The sequence below is a fragment of the Lissotriton vulgaris genome, chromosome 1_1 (assembly GCF_964263255.1).
Source record: "Lissotriton vulgaris chromosome 1_1, aLisVul1.2, whole genome shotgun sequence".
Classification (NCBI taxonomy): Eukaryota; Metazoa; Chordata; class Amphibia; order Caudata; family Salamandridae; genus Lissotriton; species Lissotriton vulgaris.
The window spans coordinates 1,771,647,726-1,771,671,275 of NC_141685.1; the positions used below are offsets into that span (position 1 = coordinate 1,771,647,726).

Below are 23,550 nucleotides of genomic sequence, written 5' to 3' on the forward strand. Positions count from 1 at the left end.
GCCAGCTCCTGCAGCACAACATGCAGATGGGAGAGTTGGTCAAGGGATTCCAGGCCGTAGTGGAATCGAACAAGGAGGTGGCAGCAGGGTTAGGCAGGCTAACCACTGCCATCACCCACTCATCAAGCAGACAGGAGGAGCATGAGCTGGTGCGCAGGCGGGATGCCCGGGTTTTGAACCGCGCCATGGGCCGCCTTACAGCGGCGACGGCACAACTGTGCCATCGCAGCGCCAACCAGGAATCTGTCCTTAGTCAGCATACGGCTGAGCTTACTAGGGGGATGGCCCGGATCACCACTGCCATGGAGGCCATGATAATTTCAAACACCGCCTCCAATCCGGCCCTGGACCTGGGTGATGCTGGGGACAGCAGCAGCCGCAGCAGCCCGGCCAGCGCTGCGTCTGAGCCACGGAGGAGCACCAGGCGCTCCGCTGATGCTGCTGGGCATTCAGAGGGGGCTGAGGGACACCCCAGTGGGTCTGGCAAGCGGGCAAAGAAATAGCCTGGCAAGGGCGGGTGAGGCAACCAGTACCTTGGACTTTATTTTATTTACCATACTCCATTTTTTGTTGCACATCAGTGCTGTAACTGTGGTGCAACACTATTAAAATTTGTTTTTTCCAAGCAACATTTAGCTGTCTTTGCATCTGTACTCAGTCAGAAATAGTTCTCAGTGATCTCCTCACGTCTGTATCTGCCATCACTTGGCGTACACACCCCAGCTGGCTGTGTCAGTGGCACAGCTTCGTCGTCGTCATGGTCCTCGTAGTCAGACAACTCCACCTCAGTGCCCTTCTTCACCACAAGGTTGTGTAACATTGCACATACAGCTATGATCTTGCAGCAGGTGATGGGGGTATACTGCCTTGCACCTCCACTCTTGTGCAGGCATCTGAATCTACTTTTCCAGATGCCAAAGGTCCGTTCGACAACATTCCTTGTGCGTATGTGGGCCCGGTTATACCTCCTTTGGCTGGGTGTGGAGGGGTTGAGGTAGGGGGTGAGTATGAATGAGCGGAGGGCATATGCACTGTCGCCTGGAAGAGAAAGGGGTCACATTAGACACATGCATACATGTATTCCACCTACCTACTATGTGTTATGGGGGTCTGATGATGTGTCTCACCTAGGAGGTATCCTTCTCCAAATTCGCCAGCCATCAGCCGTGCATATATGCCGCTCTGTTGGAAAATATAGGAGTCATGGGTACTCCCTGGAAATTTTGCTACCAGGTCTGTGATGGTGCACTTTGCATTGCAGATCACCTGCACGTTGATGGTGTGTGTAGACTTGCGATTGCGGTATATGTATTCGGTGTCCGCTGGTGGGCAAATCGGAATGTGCGTGCCATCTATGCAACCGATGATTTGGGGAAATTGTGCCATCTGGTAGAAGTCAGCTTTGGTTTGTAGCAGTTCTGCGTGGGTTGCAGGGAAAGAGATGTATTGGTCCATCCTGTGTATCATGGCGTCAAGGAATGTTTGGAAGAACCTTGACAGGCTGCTCTGGCTCACCCCTCCTGCTGCTGCTACACCACTTTGATAGCTGCCAGACGCTAGCAGGTGTAGGCTGCATAGCACCTGGATGTGCGCAGGGATGGCGTGTGCCCTTGGGGTGTGGTGGTCCAAGAATGGCTTGAGATCCCTGATGAGCTCAAGTATGGTGTCAGAGTCCAGCCTGTATCTCTGTAGTATCTCTGCCTCTGTGAGCATGAACAGGGTTATCCTCTGTCTGTAGACCTGTTCATTTCTTAGCCATTCCCTCTGTCCTTCCTGCTGTAGCCGTAGCCGCCTCGCAATGACATAGAAAGCTGCCATCCTGCAAGTTGCAATGCATTTTGGGACTGTTTATATGGGTTAGAGGTGGTTACCACCTGATTGCAATCCATGGTAAATACCGAGTGAATTCTACCGATTTTGAGCCGATTTCGGTGTTTCTGTGCCTCCCTACATCTCCCCAACTGTCGGAATCGGGGAATTTCCCGATCGGCGATTCCTACGAATCGGCATGTTTTCCGATTCGGCTCATGTCCGAATCGGTCTTTTTACCGAATCGGTACATGGACCGAATCGGTGATTTTCCGAATCGGTGTCACTAACGATTCGGTACATGGACCGAATCGGTGATTTTCAGAATCGGTGTCACTAACGATTCGGTACATGGACCGAATCGGTGATTTTCCGAATCGGTGTCACTAACGATTCGGTACATGGACCGAATCGGTGATTTTCCGAATCGGTGTCACTAACGATTCGGTACATGGACCGAATCGGTGATTTTCCGAATCGGTGTCACTAACGATTCGGTACATGGACCGAATCGGTGATTTTCCGATTCGGTGTCACTAACGAATCGGTACATGGACCGAATCGGTCTTTGCATCCGAATCGGTGTTTTTCCGAATCGTTACATATCCGATTTTCGGTATGTACGTATCGGATTCTTTCCCATTCAGTACTCATTCCGATTCGGTTTTCACTCCGATTCTTTATGTTTTTTGTTCCCTACATCTCGATGGCTGTTTACCGATCGGTAAGGGCCAAAAATCGGTATTTTCGGCCGTTACCGATCGGTAACGCCCTACCTACATCGGGCCCCAAGTTTCTCTGTTTTCCATGCGCTCTCGGTGTAGCACATAGAACTAGATTTTAGGTGACATTCAAAACATGTTAATTTCATTCTTGTTGCTTACAACGTGCCTTCTTGCTGTTTCTATGATTTCCCTATGTTATATTTTAGGCGTCCTGCGAAACAGTTTATTCCTGTCGTACTAAATGGTTTTAATTTAAAAGTGTCTATTCTTCTTATTGCAGTGTGTATGTGCTTGTGTGATATTGTGAATAACAAAATAGGCTTGCTCTGAATTCCTTATAGGGATTGTTGGTAACCCAAAAGAAATACCTCTACTTCAACAAATATTTCTCTGTGCCTTAAAGTACGGCCCATCGAAGTATTTGAATTGCTATAGAGCGTGCCCACTTGGGCAAGACTTGTTATGCAAATGCACGGTGGAGGACAGAAATTATGGAATTCCTCCTGGCACATGACAAAGTTATATGGACAGAATTGTATGTTTCTGAGTGGCGTGCACAAATGTATTAACCACAAATGAGTTGGGATGATGTAGCCTGCCGAAAATTCTAATTTGCACTGGCACTTTGTACCTAGATTACCAAGGGTGAATTTTTCTGTAAGCAATTAATTGCGAAAGAATTGCATTTGTCAGGGAGCTGGTTCTATTATAAATGGATACCGCGGTAATTGACGGATGAATTATGTATGCATTGTCTGGTTTGGCAATTTACATTGGAACATCACAGATGACCACTTTTTTACAGAGTTGTATTTATCGTATCATTATGAAATGGGCTTTGTACGAAATATTTACATTGAATAGTGAAGAGGATGAAACGCCATCACAAGATGGTGCCTGCTAACTTGTTACAAACACTGGCATGGTCCACTTTCTATGTTAATTACACCAGTATGTAAACAAAAGTTGAACAACGCTTGCTTTAGCGTGACCAAGCCGTAATTGGTGAAACACGTCAGTAGGAGGCTTTAGAAAATGCATTAAATAAGCATTAAGCATCTTGGAATGTCCGGCACTGTTTTTTCTAGAAGAAGAAAATACGCTGTTTGTTATTACGTGGGTAGCCGGTACCCGCGCAGGACCACCGTGTGCTTGAAGCCCCGCACTACTGGACAACTGTGTTTTATATATATATATATATATATATATATATACAAACATATGCAAAAACAATAAAAAACTTGAATAAACTGCAAAATATGTAAAAAAAGTTGACAAATGAATTATACATAAAAAGTAAACAATAGAAAAATATATTTTTCACCACAACTATCTTAAACATTACAAAAATTTCTATATATAAAAAATATCAAATGAAATACACAAACACATAATAATAATAATAATAATAATAGTAATAATAATAATAATAACAATAATAATAATAATCATAATCATAATCATAATCATAATAATAATATATATTTAAACAATATTAACAAACTATTGAATTCTGGGAATAATAAATATACTAGTTCCACTCCAGTCTCTGCAACAGTAGAGAAAGGGTTAGGTACTGGAGGGGAAAATTTACTATTTCCATTCCAGTCTGTGCACCAGTAGGGAAAGTTTTGGAATACAGAGAGGTAAAATATATTATTCCCACTCCAGTCTGTGCAACAGAAGGGAATGCTTTGGACTAAGGAGAGGTCAAATTTACTATACCCACTCCAGTCCGTGCAACAATAGGGAAAGTATTGCATTAAGGAGGGTTAACATTTACTAATCCCACGCAGCAGTAGAGAAAGTACTTCACTTCAAACACATACTATATTTTAATAACTGTATTAATTGAACACAAATATAAAACTCTTGACATAAAAATTATATATACACATTTAAAAAATAATTAAACAATTTACATAATTATAATGTATTTTAATTAATTATTATAAACATTATATATTTATTATTCATTTAAATTAACACACTATACTCCCACATACCTAGCAGCCCACAAATGAAATATAATCAAAATAAAAAAGTTTAACACAATTAACATATTAAATAATAACTGAAATAATTAATAATACATGAATAACTAATTGTTAATTAACTATGCGTTAAATAACTTCCTACCCTATATCTCTATAAACACAACAACCCACACCTAATATATAACATACAAATATATTTATTAAACAATTTACATAATTATAAAACAATTACATAGTTTAATTAAAATGAATAATTGCCATTTAATATTTACTTAATTACCTTCCCACCCTATACCGCAACAAATACTACTCACTAACTTAAAGAATATAATATTTACACAATTTACATAATTCATTATCAATTAAATATTTAATACAATATTTAAAATTAATTGTCAATAAATGATTACTTAACTTCCTACTCTTTTCCCCTACAAACCCAACAACCTACGCATAAAATATAAGTTAAGAAATAATATAATATATTAACCCAATTTACATAATTATCAATTAAATAATAAATAACACTTCAATAATTATTCAATTATTACTTAATTAACTTCCTAACGTACACCACTACAAACCCAACAATTTGCACCTAAAATATAACCTAAACATTATAATAATTACACAATTTATATGATAGCTAAGTAATTAATAGTAATTAAAAATGAATTAATAATTAATTATACATAATTAACTTCCCACCCTGTACCTCTCCAAACCTCACAGCCTAGTAAAACACTATAAATTGCTATCAACACTTAAATTAAAATTATAAATACCTTAAAATTACAAACTATATTTAAAAACATTTACAAGAATTATACAAAATATATATATAACATATACAATTAAAATATGAATTAAAACACATAATAATAATTAAAAACTGTAATTTTAGCAACTATATAAATAAAATAGATATTAACAACCCAAATGTTTTTGAAAACAATATTACTTACCTAATAAAATTGATATTTTCTTCAACGATATTTCTGCATCATGATATTTATGTGCCACAATATGAAAAAATTGATATTAATGTCGGCATTTCAGACTCAATATTTTGTCTGAATACCTCCTGACTGGGTCCAGGGGGGCGGTCCCTCCATGTACTTTGTTGGGGCCCCCACAAGTTTTGTTACGCCAATGTGCATTAGTGTTAGCTAAACATCGATATCTGTTCTACCCGGTGTAGTAAACTTCACCTCTAATCTGATAATGCAAAATCAAACAAGCTAAAATCTAACTTGTTTCCAGGTGGAAAATGATCTACCCTTCCTCAAACTATTCTCAAGTGTTAATTCATGAAATGGAGACATTTTCTTACACAAGTTAACAAAAAAAGTACTAATAAAGTATAAATCTCACATTTCTCGAAAACATGTAAATATAGAAGTATCAATGAAAAGTGTTTTCACTATTGTCCATAAACATTCAAGCTAGACATAGTCTAGGGTGCAAAAAAGAAAGCCTCTTTAGTACTTCAAATTTCAAATAGAGTAGTTACATGAACAAATGTATCTCCAATTTACCATGTTATGAGTCATAATGAAATTATTAATTTGCACACACAGCCTTTCCATTTTATACTTTTAGGATCCAGTAGCCAGAGATTAGCAACACCCAAAGACGGAATCACAAGCTTTTCAACTTAACCAGCTTACAGAAATATACTCTTTTCACAAACAACAATTATAGTCTATTTGTTCTTTTAGGTTTCTAAGGGCTTCACAATTATGGGCCTCAGAACGATGTCGGTTGGAGTTTCCTCGTCCTGACACCAACTCGGAATCGGGACCGACCGGCTTGCGGTCGGCGGTTCCGCCTGACCGATTACGATGTGATGAATACTGTTCGATTGGATTCACATTGACTGCTATGGGAACCTGTGTTCCGCCCGACAATACAGGCTCCCATATGGAAATGTGGGGTGTGCGGAAAACTCTGCACCCTTTCTGCTGCTCTGGTTAAAAGGAGAACAGGCCACTAAGGGTTAGATAATTACTTCAGTAGCTTAGAACAAACATTCTTTGTGTAGTTAGAAAGGTTCAGACCTGCTACTTAAACAATGGGTTGATCACAGTCATAACATTAAGATCAAGTAATGCCCTGCTATTCTGCTGCTGCTGGAAACACACCTGCTGGGTTCAAATTGCCCCTTCCTGAAATGCTTTGGTCCTGACAGGGTCTACCACACGTGATTTTTTAGCGGCTCTGGAGGGGTGGCCATACTCTTGCACAAGTTCTTTCCCTTCTTGGTCACTCACAGAGTCCCAGACCCCTAGGTTGATATGTGTGACGGGAGGATCTCCTTGGGGGGATGCCCTCACTGCATCTTGAGCGTATACATGTTTCACCACACCTTCCCACCCAAACATTTGCAGCCCTCACTTAGGTGCTTTCTGTACTTCCCACCTGTATTACCGTTATGGGGGAGACTTTCACACTACGCTAAACCATGACGTGGATGCTTCCGGACCTTATACGACACAACACCGGACTCATACAAAGAAAGTTAAAGGGTGTTTAGATTCCCTAGGCCTCTGTTATATACGTAAAATTTGGCATCTGTATGTAAAAGCATATACCCAAAAGCCAGTAGCACATAAGACGCTTTCACTCACATACCTTTTTTTTTGTCCCCACGGCCGATGCCCAGCAGGTCACCCAGGTTGACATCCCCCCAGAGAAATCCTTGCTCATTCTCTTATTGAGCTTCGAATAAGAGACCCGATTACACAGAGCCTCTAGTGTAGCATCTGAATGCCTGGTTCCTATATAATGAGTGCTGCACGGAGCGTCTTGATGATGAGTTGCAGGTTTACTTTGAGGATAACACCAAATTAATGGAATCTGCGAGCATGCTCGGGGTGGCAGGGAAGGCCAACATATGCAGTGTGGATGAAAGCGGACCTTTAGCATTGGGTTACCCTCCCACTCAGCATAAACGCCATGTAGGCCTGTTTAAAATGATGGCCCTTCCATGCTACCTTTACATCCTCCATAATCTCACATTGTTGATTCCAGACCGATGGTTGCAAAACCTCACCTTCTCGATCCATGTCAACCTTTGGGCTTACCAACCACCCAGCATAGCATGGTATAAGTGCTAACAATCAACATATGCTGGAGGTATGGCAATGATGGATCTCCAAATATACTACCAAGCCATATAACTACTAGTGATAAATGACTTGCTAACCGGAAGCTGAGATGACCCCTCATATAGGGCCTAACTGGTCCTATTTAACCTAGATAGTGTCATGGGTCTGCTCTATGGAGACCCATTCCCCACATGTCTCATTGAGGTGGCACAAGTGGTCTTCCTGACTTTGCAGGAGCACTGTGGTCCAACAGACCCCAAAGTGACATGGTCAAAGTCTTAGATATATCAACTTTGGGTGACATTTGGACTGGGAACCTCATTAAGGGGGTCATTAGGATTACGGTTTTTCCGCATCCTCCGGGCCGGCGGAAGTGTTCGCCGGCCTGGAGGATGCGAAAAACCGCTGCGGAGCCTTCAAAGACCCCCCCCGCCAGATTAGGATTGCTCGGGGGTCAGGAAGACCATCCACCGCTTTTCCGCTGCGGTCGCCTTACGACCGCAGCGGAAAAGCTCTAATATGAAGGCGGTGTCTAACAGACACAGCCAGCCATATTAGGATTGGGGTGAACAGATGCCTTTCCACGGCGGCTTCTACGCCGTGGAAAGGCATTCTGTGATTTCTTTGGGGGCCCGTTGCAGGCCCCCAGGGTTATGGGGGAGTGGGGGGTGCACATGGGGGGTACCTATGGTACCACCCTGCATTTGCATGCACAAAGTGGCAGGCACCGTTTGGTGCCTGCCGCTTTGTGCATGCAAATGCGAAGCATGCATTTTTAACATAGACCTCGATTGACCCGAAGTGCCGCTATCTCCGTCGCCCCAGGGACCACCCTTGGCACCCTGCAACCCTATCATTGAATTGATTATAACGGGAAATCGAACCCTGATTTTAAACCATTTACCTATTTGATGCACTTCCCGCCCGGTACCTCTGGGAACTCTAACTTGCCGAAGCGGGACCCCTCGGTCGCGGTTGTGACACATTCAGGTATCTGAAACCTTCAACCACTGAATGTGTTTTCCCCCTCCCCTCTAAGACCTGCATGATTTAATTAATACCCTATACGGAAGAAAAATATCGCTAGGATACCCTATGCCCTAAAAGGAACTCCTGGGATCTTCCCTGCTGTGAATCTCCCAACCTCTGAAAAAAACTTCCAATTTGGATTCTCTGAATTAGATCCCTGTCTGCCGAGAATTTCTTATCCATTGACACAGAGAACATTCTGTGATGTCCTTGAAGTCCACCAGACCGGAGACTTCCCTAACGTGAATAGAGTGTGCATGTTCCCACCCCCCGGTCCTCGTCGCCCTGATGAAGGTGCAGCCCAAATAGGCTCTGCATCGAAACGCACGTTGGCGTGATCTACATGGATGGCCTCTAGTGTTGTCGCTGTTAAAATATCCTGCCCACATTGTTTTGCCTCCATGTTATATTAGTCCTAGCAGCTTGAAAATCTGTTCCCTGCAGGCCCTAATGTACCCCCATGATCTTATGTGTATTAGTGCATGATTATAGTGAGGTAGTGTGAAAGTGAGTGTTTGCTGAATGAATGACTGTGGAAGCATGTGGGACATGAACTATGGATTGCTCTCTGTGAAGATTAACTGTGACTTGTTTTATATTTAATGTTTTATCCACTTTTGCACATTTGCCCTAAAGTCTGAACATGGATTCATTTTTGAGCCACTGCTTTATTAATAAACAAACTGTATTTTCATAAAAAGATGTACTGAAGTTGTGTGATGTACTATTGTTTCTGATACGTAGCTCTGTGTCCCCACCCCCATCATCATTAGGATCCCCCTCCCGGGACCTAGAAATCTACCCTGGCAGGGTACTTCTGTTCTATTCAGCTGTTCACTTCCCCTCTTTTTCCTGCCAACATCCTAATTATCCCACTGGCGAACCCCCTTCTATTCTATTAAAGTACACCAACTGTAACTGAATGGATGATGGACATGGACTGGTGCGCAATACCAGAGGAGCCCATTTATGTGGCAAGGGTTGACCTCCTAAACACAAAGTAATATGGGGGAAATAGCAGGATTATTATGGGCTTATGAGTTATATGAAGATTGCTCACATACATTTCTAGATGGAAGTTGAGGTGGAGTGAGAGGATTGGCAATGATAATGGTCAGATTCAGTGCTATTTTCTGTATGTTTTTAAAATTAATAAAACTGGTTGTAAAAAAAAAAGATCAACTGACTTCAATGGCACCTTGGCCTTGAATTTGCACAAGCAAAATTGAGTGGTATGATGCCTATTTTTGTTATTGCATCCTTAAGGACTAATGGCCAAGCTTGACTTCTTAACACTCAATTTTTCTGAATCCTTTGGAAGTCAAGTGAGAATTATACTTTATTCTTTATAAAAACAATGGGCCATATGTGTGAAAGTTAGTGTTCATGATTTCCAAATAGCGATTTTATAGAAATGAGATGTACGTAGGAGAGTATTCCACTAATAGTGATTTCTACAGATTTGCATTCACAAACTTGAAATATTCTATTTGGAAATCGCACAGATGCGATTTCTAAATAAGAAATCTCAATTAGGAAAAGTTGCATTCTGGGTGCAGAATGATGATGTAAGACCATAAAGTTTAGAAATACATCATGTGGACACAACCCAGACTCCTGGAGAGGTGCTGGAAGGAAGGGCTGCTCCTGTCTGACTTCCGGCAGTGAAAATCTAATTTCTGAAGAACACCCTGTCCAGGGAAGATGGGAACAAGGACCCTGGTAGCAGGAGCACAAAGTAAACTTTTTGAGAATGAGCTGGAGCTGTTAAAAGAAGAATGTGTGGCACACATGAAGCAGATTTTAGGGTAAACATAATTTTCTCTTCCTGAGGCCCAGAAAATTTATTATGGAACAGCATCCTGGAGAACGTCAACTCACTTGGTATCACCCAGAGAACCATACCAGAGATTAGGAAACTCTAGTATGACCTAAGGTCTCGCACCAAGAAGGCAAGCAGGATGGTTGAGCTTGTTCTTGCAATATTTGGTGGATCCCCCAAACATCCTCCTTCCACTTCAATAGAATCACTGATTGAGAAGACACTTGAACCTGAAAGTGTGGTGTGAGTGTCAGACATTGACCCCGCCAATCCTGCAGGCTCCAGCCAAGGTAAGAAATTTTTCTGTTAATTTCTTACCATACCATATTGTTTATAAGTCCTTAAGTACAACATCTCGCCTAACAAAACTCTGTGGAAATGTGTGCTTCACTTTGGCAGTGCATTCTGGGCGTTGAAATACATCTTTAGTTACATGGTGTACTGCATGCTCATAATTAAACTACACATATCTATATATAATCTCCATGTCACAAACATGAATCACATTTTCAACAATTTTACACAAAGTTATTAACCATTGTTTACAATAACTATATACATATTGTCCACAGATCACACCCAGGATGTCTCTGAAACTAGGAGGCTGATGATGCAATTGGCACATAAGTAGATATGGAGGACAGCGCAATTGCTACTCCTATGCCCAGTACTCCTAATCAAACTACTATGAGAGCAAATGTATCACCACTACTAGTCACTACTACCAGACCTCGAGGTAGGTGATGAGGAGATATCACAATGCAGGAACACAACTTCATCTGTGCGCAGACACCTTAGAGCCCAACCACTAACAGTCCACAATGATAATGTTTGTGATGACATGGTAGACGTTTTTTATAGATCTACTAAAGATATTGGTGAATTAACAATTCTACACTTTGGACCTCTTTTGATTCATTTTATCAAAGGACTGGACTGTTGTTCGTCCGCCATGTTGGGTATATTTTTGTTTTTATTTTTGGAAACGGGTTAGTCCGTTTTTTTGGATCTATGATAGGAACGTTACTACGTTTTGTTATTCCCGCGTTAGTTCAATCGGTACGTTTAAATAGTGGGCGCAACCACATCCGCGTTTTGACATCAGTGTCATTGTACGATGCGGCCGTTTGGAAGAAACACGCGGTAAGCACAGTGGTTAGGAGTTAGGGTAGCCTACCTTTAATTGAGGATCCATAAGGCTGAGGGCTAGATTCGTGTGCTGAATTATGCATGTCTGCAGTGGGTATAAGTGAATGCTTAGTGCCATTCTGTGATTACAGCGGACTTTCCCTTTGCCGGTTTTATAAAGTTTCTAAGGGAGGGTAAAATACTGAATGTATCGAGGTACTGCCTATAATACAACTTCTCTAGCTGGTTCTCAGTACAGGCGCTTATCGGCATGAAATACCGGGTGGATTGAGACACTCCCTATAATATAACATCTCAGTCCGATTCTTAGTAGAGGCGCTTTTTCCGTACGGGTTTGAATTAAACTGCGCTCTTTGTGGATTAATCAATGCACGATCTTTACCTAAAAATGCCCAGAATATCTATGACCTTAATGTTGATTCCCATCTGGACTGGCTTTTGGTCACAGAAACATGGCTAAAGCCTTGGTGTAATCCCGATCTAGCCATAGCCCTCCCACATAACTTTCTTATCCAACGTTTGGATAGACCTGAACAACGTGGAGGGGGCCTGGCGATCATCTACCGCAACACTATCAAGTGTTCATCTCAAGAACTGACGAATATTAAAGGAGCAGAAGCATTAGCATTCTCATTGGAGATCCATGACACCTTTGTCTTCTCTGGGGCCCTTATTTACCGCACTCCGGGTCCATCTTCGAAGTTCTTGGAAACAGTAGGTGATGCTCTGAGTGAACTAGCACTCAGATTTACCCACTTCTCAGTATTGGGTGATCTAAACCTGCACCTAGAGTCTCCTAATGACCCCGGAGTAGGTTGTTTTATGGAAATTATTGAAGTATTGGGACTTTCACTTATGAATCAGGAACCTACCCATCAGGCAGGACATTTATTAGACTGCATTTGTTCCAACTCTACTACTCTGAGAGTCAAACTCCCCCAGCCCTCAGATATGGACGGATCACCATTTTATTCCTTTTAATATTGTATGGAACTTGAAATCCATCACCAATCTCACAACGTGGATAAATAAAGTCTAAACTAAATCTACCCCTGATTGGAAATCTTTAACTAGTAGACCTGACATAATTAATAAGCTTAAAGACAATTTACCAGTTCTAACTGATCTTACCTCAACAGATAATCAGACTTTCTGTGATTGGATTGCTAGAGCAGGACTCCTGCTAAGTTCGCCCAGAAACAATAATTCTAAAACTAGCAGGACTAAAAAGAGTGCCCCTTGGTTCTCAATGACTCTGAAACTTGAACTAGGTGAGGTCAGAGTACTGGAACGAAGATGGCGCCGAAATTATGACGCCACCGCACGTAATATCTACATAGCAGCAAGACGGAAATACCATGCAGAAATAAAATCCGCAAAAAAAACCCACTATCTACAGGCCTTATCTATGGCAGGTCAGGAACAAAAAGCAATTTTCAAGATTGTTAAGGATTTTATGAATCCTTCAACTTTATCGCAGGAGATTCCACCATCCCAAGATCTCTGTAATGCGATATCCAATTATTTCGATAACAAGATTCTTGCCATTGTGAAGACCTTTCCACCAGGAGTAATAGCAACTGCGGAAACTGAACAGTTTGGTGAGATGACGACTCTCCCCTGCTTTGAGGAGTTTGCCCCAGTGACCCTTGAGGAAACCTCTAAGGCTATCTTGGCTTGTAAATCAGGATCCCCTTTCGATCCCTGTCCCCCCCGGTGTTACATATTCTAGTTGAGATGGTTAATCCTATAATCAACAGGATTATTAATTCCTATTTAGCTACGGCAAGCATTCCTAATGATTGGAAGCTTGCAGCTGTCAAGCCACTCCAAAAAAAAGCACTGGCTGATCCCACCACCCTTTCCAATCTGCGGCCCATTTCCTTGCTACCTGTCCTGTTTAAACTGACTGAAAAGTTTGTCAATAGCCAACTGACTAACTTTTTGGAGAAGAATAACATTCTCCACCCTAATCAGTCAGGATTTCGGTCAGAACATTCTACCGAGATGGCTCTGCTCTTCACCGCAGAAACCTTACAGGCAGCAATGGACCAAGGAAAGAAGGCTGTCCTTATCCTACTCGACCTGTCGGCAGCCTTCAATACGGTCTCACATAACATCTTAGTGGACCGGTTGGCTGCCGCAGGAGTAGGAGGTCAGGTCTTGGCATGGCTCAGGAACTTCCTTAGCAATAGACGCCAAGTGACAGTGCTAGGCCAATATCAGTCTGAAGCCAAAGACGTCAGCTATGGGGTCCCTCAGGGCTCAAGTTTGAGCCCTGTTCTTTTCAACTTATACATGGTACCCCTTGTGAAACTGATCGCGTCATTCCAGATCAGTTCCATCTCATACGCTGACGACACTCAGCTCATACTGGTGCTGGATAGAGAACGACCAGGCGCAGAGGAAAATCTCAAGGAGTGTCTGGCAGCTACCTTTAGATGGATGACCAACAACCATCTAAAGTGCAACACCGGTAAAACAGAAATCCTACCAGTCGGGAGCCATAACTTGTTTTCCCCAAAAATGTGTTGGCCAAAGGAGGCAGAAGATCCCCCCAACACAATTGCATCTGCCAGCAACCTGGGCATTAAATTCGATAATCAACTATCTTTTAAGCCTCAGGCTATAGCAGTGGCAGGCATGTGCTTTCAGATCATCAAAGCACTGAGGAAGTTTTTCGATCTACTTCCGTTATCAGCGAGGAAAACAGTCGCAGTGGCCTTAATAAGTTCTAGGCTTGACTATTGTAATGGAGTATATGCTGGAGCCAACAAAAGCGTTCTCCATAGGCTACAAATGGTCCAAAATGCGGCAGCCCGCCTCGTGCTACGCTGGCCTCGGAGGTCGTCAGCCTCAGCAGCACTCAACATTCTCCATTGGCTGCCTGTAAGTAAAAGAATTCTGTTTAAAATTCTTTTAATTACCTTTAGGGCATTTCACCAGCGTGGCCCAAAATATTTACTCAATGGGTTTAAAAGATATCATCCGACGCGTTGCCTGAGGTCTGATAGTCAGAACCTACTTACTCCCTCTCGGTTCAAGCTGGCCACAAAAGGGGGTAAATCCCTTTTTGTATTGGGCACCAAGGCCTGGAATAAGCTTCCTCTTTTTTTACGTACATTCTCCCAAGAAGCCCCTTTCAGGAAGGCATTAAAAACTTGGATCTTCTCTTTGCCCGATGCTACATGTAGGACTTTGGTGTAACTGTGGTGTAGAATGCAGGACATCCTTTCCCTCCAACTCTTCCACCTGAGTTGTGTGAGCGCCAAGATACTCCTTGGAGTGAAAGCTGCACGTTAGAAATGTCTTTTACATTACATTACATCTTTTAAGAGGAGTTTCTATAGCGACATACATTTTATTGAACTTAGGTGCCTTGTAAACATTCTTTTATGTACAGCGTAGGCATAGTGATTCATGCACAATGAAGTTCTCTAATGTATTTACCCTCACATAAGTTCATTGTGGATTGGGGTAAAGGAGAAATACAGTCAGAGTAGTACTCATGAGATAGATTCATCGCCTCTGATAATTAATTGGAAAATAATTGGTGGATTGTGAGGCAGACTGTTCTCATTGTATTCTTATTTTCTCTCCAGATAGCCTCTATCTATTGTATTCTCTTTTACGAACTTCATCAAATAGATAAAAGGAGGAAAGGAGAATCTATACAAATGACTTGACATTATGAGGTTAGTCTACTATCATTAGGGATCTCACTTCATTTTATCTAATATGAGTGTGGATATTGATGAGGCGTTGTTGTTTCTTTTTTTACAGCCGCTTTCCCTATGTCATCCGTAATTTTTGAAGAAGCGAATCGAACTAGAAATCCACCTCTATATTTCAACCCACTCAATTTTGGGTGATTATATGAACTGACAGCTAACACATGTTTCTTACGTTGGGGTACAGGGCTAACTGAGTCTACATACATTTGTTCCATATATTCCAGGTTATTGAATTGACGCTCTGGTGAATGCCTAACAGACACTCAGCGCAACTTAGACTTTGTTCTGCTATTTGTACTAGACTTGTGAATTGTAGGTGTTAAATGTATTTGTTTCACACTGGGTTTTTGGTTATGATTTTTTTAAACAATGTCCATAGGGATAGAGAGCACTAAACATTTCATGACGGTCTCTCTGTTTGGATTAGTCTTTCTATAAATGAACTTAGAAAACTTTTTGAATAGAAGTTTTTCACTTTATGTATATCAATATAAATAGAGATAGATGTGTGTTTTAAGGTTTGTTGAACTGTACTGATTGGTGCTCCGCTCATTTCTGCACGTGGCCAAACAAATGAAATGAAAGTAATAGATTTATTGTATTGCTTTATCAAAAATGATAATTTTGTAGATACCTGTGTTTTTAAACGTTATTATTACATTTATAGGTCCCCTGATGTTCTGTTATATCTGCAGTGGTCCTGAGGAAAGTGGTGCCTAACACACGCATTCCACCGAAACGCGCGTCGACCCAGTGCCGAGTCTCTAAATTTCTTTTCATTTTTGGAGACCCGTAATGTTGACAGGAGAAAAGATGTTTTTCCCTGACCATTATCCTCTATCATTTTCAGATATTATATGTTGAGAGTTGTATGGGAGTGAATGTTTTTGTATGATTGGAGTGGCTGTACTGGTATGCAATCAGGAGGACGCTTAGTAATGTTATTGTATAAATTGTAGGATTTTGTTCTATAATTGTCTTGATTAAATAAGAAAATGTACCAAAGATACTAGTGTACTGTAAAAAAATGAATTCTTAAATTGCAAAAAGTTACTTTCTAATTATAAAAAATGACATGCTATAAAATAATAAAAAAATAAAAAAATAATATATTAAAATTTTGATATACAAATAAGTTTTGTGGTCACTGGTATATCTGAAAAATTGTTGGTCAATGAGGGAAATATTGTGATAATGACATGGCAGACAGTTCTCCATTGTTTGGTGGTCTGGAATAATCCATCATCACAGTACAGTGTCTGCAAGTCAAACAGATAAAAACTGTTATTAGGCATCTGCGAAGCATGTCACGGTCAATGCTGCAATTGCATAAAGGACAAGACCGTTGGATTACTGCCTTGGAGAAGGAGCAACATCTGCAAAGCCACAGGCACAAGCAGCACATGGCACACTATGATGCTTTCACTATATCTATCAATCAACTGGCCGTAGCTACAACCACTATTGCCAAGAATACTGCCAATATACAAAATGATTTAGGGCACGGCTTCCAAGATTTTACTCTCAGGCTGGTCCAGGTGACCACAGCCCTGAAAAACATAAAGACACATAATCTTTCTGTCCCCACCATGTTGCTACCACCTGAAAGTGAAGACTGCCCTAGCCTCAGTGCCACATCTGTGCCAGATGGATGCTGTGCCAGACAAACACGCCAACACACATCTGTAACAGATATATCCCCACCTGAACAGCCAAGTCCTGCTGTGATGGCAACCAACACCACAGGCTGTAAAAAATGACTTTTGTACACACTCAGATGCATGCCAATAATTTTTATGTTTGTGTTTTCAAACTTTGTTGCTTTGTTGAAAATAACATCCTATAAGGATACAGTTGAGGATGAAGAATGACAATGTTACAAATTTAAAAAACAGGTTGACTTTCAGTCATGCGCAAAACATTACCATCATGTGTGTTGTCTATTTCTTAGATGTGGTCATCGTTCTCACCTTAAAAATAGTTGTTGGTGATATCTGTGCATTGAGCTCGACCCTCTCCTGAACTTGTCCTGTCCTGCTGAATCTATAGTGGTGGTAGTTCATCAGTCTGATTCTGGCTCTATGTTCATGTTTGGCAGACCCTTCCTCATGGCTATGTTGTGGAGAATGGCACTCGTAGCAATCCTTTTGCAACAGGTCGCTGGTCTGTATAGTAGTGCTCCACCACTTTTGTGGAGACTTCTCGAGACATCAGTACTCCATAGATACGTTCAATTATTGATCCCATTGTCTTATGCGCCCAGTTGTACTGCTTTTTCGCTTCTGGTTCTTTGATGGAGGTATGTGTCAGTAACCAAGGCTGCAAAGCCATTAATGCTATAAAAATGATTTAACCAATGTTATACAAACTATTGGAGTCTGAGAATATTACATATACTATTCCCATTGTAGTTTATGATACAGTAGGAAAAGGGTTGGACCTCGGAGGGCTAAGATTTACGATTCCGACTCCAGTCAGTGCACCAGTAGGGAAAGGGTTGGACTTTGGATGGGTGATATTTACTAGTCCCACTCAAGTCTAAGAAAGAGTAGGAAAGTTCAGGACTTTGGAGGAGGTAAATGTACAAACAGTAGGGAAAGTGTTGGATTTCAAAGGGGTGAAATTTACTATTCCCACTCCTAACAAAACAACAGTAGGGAAAGTGTTATACTTCGGAGGGTTAAAATGTACTATTACCACTCCAATCTGTGTAACAGTAGGGAAAGCGTTAGACTTCAAAGGGGTGATATTTACTATTCACACTCCAAGCAACACAACAGCAGGGAAAGTGTAGAACTTCAGAGGGGTTAAATTTACTTTTCTCACTCCAAACAGGGCAACAGTAGGGTAAACATTGGATTTCACCGGGGTAAAATTTACTATTCCTACTCCAGTCTCTGTGTCATGACACTGTGATTCCCAAGTCCATGGTAAGCTTAGAACACCCTTTCAGGAAACCCACCCCTGTCCCGTGCATCCAGCACTCCTGTACCTAGAAAGGAAAAAAGGATTAGTAAGTAAAAAACCGTGAAATATAATGATGGTTGTTTTATTTAAAACTGAAGATCTTATGTTTATAATCAGTTCTGAAACTGTTGTGTGGTTCTTATGTTTGGTGATTAGTTAGAACTGTCTAAAAGGTATTCTGTGTAGGCAATTGAAAACAGAAAGAAAAGACGCGCTTTGAAATCTGCACGCATCTTTTTGGTGCAAGAGAAAACAAAGACGCGCTTTGGAATCAGCACGCATCTTTTTGGTGCGCAGTTACGGATTATGCATGCTCCGTTCTCGGAGCGCTCGCCAGAGTTGGGTGTGGCACGCTACTGACATCCGACGTCCTAGGGTGTGGCTAGATTATAAAAGCCGCGCCCAGGCTTCCAGAAGGCGCTTGGTCTTCGGAGCATCCTGGGAGCAGCACCTTCTTCGAAGAGCTCGCGTACTTCGCCAAGGCCCACGGACTGAGTCAGCCTTCTGTATTTGTCATCGGACAGAGCCAGCCATCTGTATTTGTCATCGGACAGAGCCAGCCATCTGTATTTGTCATCGGACAACTCAAAGTTAAGTACAATTTCTCATTGCTCGTCAAGGCGCCCATCGCTAGCATCTTCAAGACTTTTTTGGACATTTTGGTTAAAAGACATTCGATGGGAATTTCTGGTTAACCCTTGAGAACCTTTGCAAACCAAGTCAAAGACTAATTCAGACATGAATGTTTAATGTTTTGAAATATTTGCAATAGTAGTATTTTGATGTGTAGAAAATGTTTAGTCTTCACTGAATTTTCTAAAGTTTCAGCCGGGATAACAAGCTTTAGTAGTGAACTGAAAACTGCTAAACCTTACTGGAGAAGTCGTGATTTAATCTACGAGCTGGGATAAGAAGTGAGTAAGATTAATTCAAGGTTATTTTACAGGGAAAGAGTGTTTTAAAGAAAAGTGCAAATAAGAGTGTTATTTTCTCCATAGAATCTTTAAAACCAAGTCTGGGGGCGGACAAGTCAACCACCTTCAACTACAAACATCTCAACCCTTGAACACACATCACGACAACGACTTCCTGGACGCGAAGACCTATCAAGTAGTTCGCAGGTAGGAGACTGCTTATGTAAAGTCTAGAAAGAGTTAGAGAAGTGGGATAAGAGGTTAGAAGAAAAAGGACATCTGTTAAAGACAACTCTTTGGTATATTTTCAGGTCGACTACTAATCAACAAGTAGCGTCAGATCCGGCCTCTCTCCCTGACTGCTACCCAACATCCTAGTGTATTGTTAAGGATCACTGGCTGAAAAGGTAGGGTTTTGGGGGATTGGTTCATAGCGTCTCTGCAAAACCGACCAAGCACCTTACAGGTAAGGCTGGAGCTCAGCTCAGGTAAGAGTGCTTGATCATATCTGACAGAAGACCAAGCCCACGGTGAAGTTTTGCCCAGACGCTATGGATGAATCCCACCAATTCACGTTGCAGGATTTAGCTGCAGTACTATTAGAAATAAGGGCAGAAAACGCAGAGTTAAGGAAGGATTTAACTGCAGTTCAGAATAGGTTACAAGCACCGAGTCCTCAGACTTGGACTTTTACTTCAGATAAAAAATCTTTTTTAAAACCACCAACCTTCCAACCCACTATGCATACGCTGTATAGTGGAGATTCTCCTTCTGCTACGTCAGGTAGTGCTCAAATTCAGGTGGTTACTCCTGTGTCAGTACCGTTAGCACCACCCGAGAGGTTTTATGGGGATAGCAACAAGTTCACTATCTTCTTGAATCAGTGTCAATTGCATTTTGTAGCAAAACCCACAGCATTTCCCGATGACTCTTCTAAAGTGGCATTTGTCTTGTCATATCTGGGTGGAGATGCTGCATTATGGTCTGTACCCTATGTAGAAAGGAATGACCCAATGTTAACTGATTTTAGGAGATTCAAAAGGGCAATGAAGAAATTGTTTGCCAAACATGTTTTTGTGCAATCTGCGGATTATGAGTTGCTAAACTTAAAGCAAGGGTCTTCAGATCTTCTGCATTATATTTCAATCTTTAACCGGCTGGTTATTGAAGCAGAGTGGCCTGAGGAGAAACGTGTATCATTGTTTTATCGTGGTTTGCGCGATGATTTAAAAGATATGGTAACACAAATTTTAGATCCACCTACAGATTGTGAGGAGTTCATAGACCTGGTTGTAAAATTAAATCACAGAATTTCAGAAAGAAAGAGGGAAAGGGGGAAATCAGATTTTAGGATGATGGTCTTCAAAGAAAAAGGGAATGTTAGAACCGAATCTTCTCCTTCTAAACTCGATCCAGTAGAGCCAATGCAGATAGGCACGATTAGAGGACCTCTCACTAAAGATGAGAGAGAGAAGCGCCGAAAACTGAACCAATGTATGTACTGTGGGAAAACCGGGCATTTCATAAAAGATTGTCCAACACGTCCTGTAAGGCCTAAAACCAGGAACTCTGAGGTTGCTACTATGCAACAGTCGGAAAACTAGCTCTCTCGGTAGATACAGAGGTCGATCTATCGAGTTCACCCATCACTTTGGCCTCCTTAACTCCAACTGCTTCTCATTGCCATCTCAGTATGCGTATTCTTCTTCAGTCTCAATTGAATAAAGAACGATCCTGGTCCATAGATGCCTTAATTGATTCCGGGGCTACTGGAAATTTTATTGACACAAAATTATTTCAGAAGTTGGGTCTAGAACAAATAGTTAAGGACTCACCAGAAATAGTCAGGGCAGTGGACGGAAAGGAACTCACTTCAGGGCTTATACAGTACCACACCGAAGTTCTAAAAATGACTTGTGCAGAGAAACACATAGAAGAAATAACTTTTGACATAATTGATGCTCCTCAATTTGGTTTGATTTTGGGTATACCCTGGTTAGTTTTACACAACCCATATATTGATTGGACAAACAGGAGCATTTTATTTAAATCTGATTACTGTCATGCTAAGTGTTTCAAACAATTCCCAGGTTCAGAATTGTTAATCCAAGGATATGACTTTCCTAAAAAATCCAAAAGTGTTCTAGTGGTTGCAGGGGTCCCAGAAGAATATCAGGATTTGGTGGATGTTTTTGACAAGAAAAAGGCAGAAACTTTACCTCCGCACAGAGACTTTGATTGTCAGATAGATCTAGTCCCCGGGGCTTCCTTGCCCTGTAGTCGAATTTACGCTTTAACTGAAAAAGAGAATGAACATCTACGCAATTATCTGGATGAATACTTGGCAAATGGGTTCATCCGACATTCTAAGTCTCCGGTCTCTTCTCCTCTCTTCTTTATCCCGAAGAAGGGAGGAGAATTGCGAACCTGCATCGACTATCGTGCCATTAACAACGTTACAGTTAAGAATCGATATCCCTTACCTTTGATTCCGACTTTACTCGATCAGATCAAAGATGCCACCATTTATACTAAACTGGACCTACGAGGAGCATACCATTTGGTGCGAGTTCGAGAGGGCGACGAATGGAAAACGGCCTTTAGAACTAAATTCGTTTTATATGAATACCAGGTAATGCCCTTCGGACTCTGCAATGCTCCAGCAGCATTCCAGTTTTTTATAAATGAGGTCTTGAGAGATTTTTTGGATATTTGTTGTATTGTATACATTGACGACATCCTAATTTACTCAAAAAATCCTTCTGAGCATGTAAAGCAAGTACGAGCCATTCTTCAACAGCTTTTACAAAATTCCTTGTTTGTCAAACTTGAAAAAAGTTTGTTCCATGTGACCACAGTGGACTTCCTGGGGTACATTCTTAGTCCGGCTGGAATAGAAATGGATCCAAAAAAGGTTACTGCAATAACCGAATGGCCTAGTCCCTCTTCTGTAAAGCAGATACAGAGTTTTCTAGGTTTTGCGAATTTTTATAGGCGTTTTATTAAGGACTTTTCCCAAAAGGTTACGCCTATCACAAAACTACTACGCAAGAATACAAAATTTGAATGGACCTCAGAAAGTGAACAAGCTTTTCAGGATTTAAAAGAACAGTTTGTGACAGCCCCAGTTCTAAAACATCCTGACCCTTCCCAGCCATTTATAGTAGAAGCTGATGCTTCACAATTTGCAATAGGAGGGATCCTGTCTCAGAGAAATACAAAAACTGGGCAGTTACACCCCATTGCATACTATTCCAGAAAATTAACCCCTCCTGAACAGAACTATGCAATTGCAGATCGAGAACTATTGGCCATAAAAGCTGTGTTCAAAGAATGGCGACACTACTTGCTAGGGGCTCGACATCCGGTGACCATATATACAGATCACAGGAACCTACAGACACTTAGATCCGCTAAAGCCTTGACTCCTCGCCAGCTACGTTGGACATTGTTTTTTAATGATTATGATTTCATTATAACTTATCGTCCAGGTAAAGACAATAACAAGGCTGATGCCTTGTCCAGAATAGGTGTAAGTGATGACCTAAACATACAAAAAGAAAAGTTACATCCAATAATTTCTGAGGATAGGTTTCTGGTTGGTCTTGTCAACTCTGATGTTCTGCCCGACATAGAGAAGGCTTTACAAATTCACACTGAGGAAGAATGGAATAAGCTTTACCCTTTGTTGCAATGGAAAAATAACATGCTATTTATGAATGACCAAGTGTTTGTTCCCAATGAAATATTACAGGAAAAAGTAATGCAGAATTATCATGATTCTATGTTAACGATCCACCCAGGGGTTACTAAGATGTATCAGCTCATAAAAAGACACTTTTGGTGGCAGAACATGTTAGTGGACATTCAGAGATTTGTACAAACATGCGCAGTTTGCAGTAGGAACAAAGCGGTTCATAAATCTCCATCTGGATTACTTATGCCTTTGCCAGTTCCTCCCCAGCCTTGGCATACTGTGTCATTAGATTTCATTGTAGAATTGCCTCGCACCACCTCCGGGTTTACCACCATTCTCACAGTAGTAGATCACTTCTCTAGATATGCTCATTTCATCCCATTAAAGAAGCTTCCTACTGCTTGGGAATTAGCACACATTTTTGTCACAAACATTGTAAGGTTACATGGAATTCCATCTGTGGTGTTATCTGATAGAGGTTCACAGTTTGTGTCACATTTTTGGCAAGGCCTGGGAAAATCTCTGAAAATGGAAATACGCATGTCATCCAGTTACCATCCACAAACTGATGGTCTAACTGAACGCACAAATCAGACA

At 41.3% G+C, this 23,550-nt stretch overlaps 1 long non-coding RNA gene across 1 annotated transcript; it reads left to right on the plus strand.

Moving 5' to 3' along the window:
- Window positions 1–15,422: 15,422 nt before the first annotated feature.
- LOC147751191 (uncharacterized) lies at window positions 15,423–16,440 on the plus strand. Its single transcript, XR_015299953.1, has 3 exons — window positions 15,423–15,509; window positions 15,600–15,687; window positions 16,043–16,440. It is a non-coding gene; the product is annotated as an uncharacterized LOC147751191 (long non-coding RNA).
- The last annotated feature ends 7,110 nt before the right edge of the window (window positions 16,441–23,550 follow it).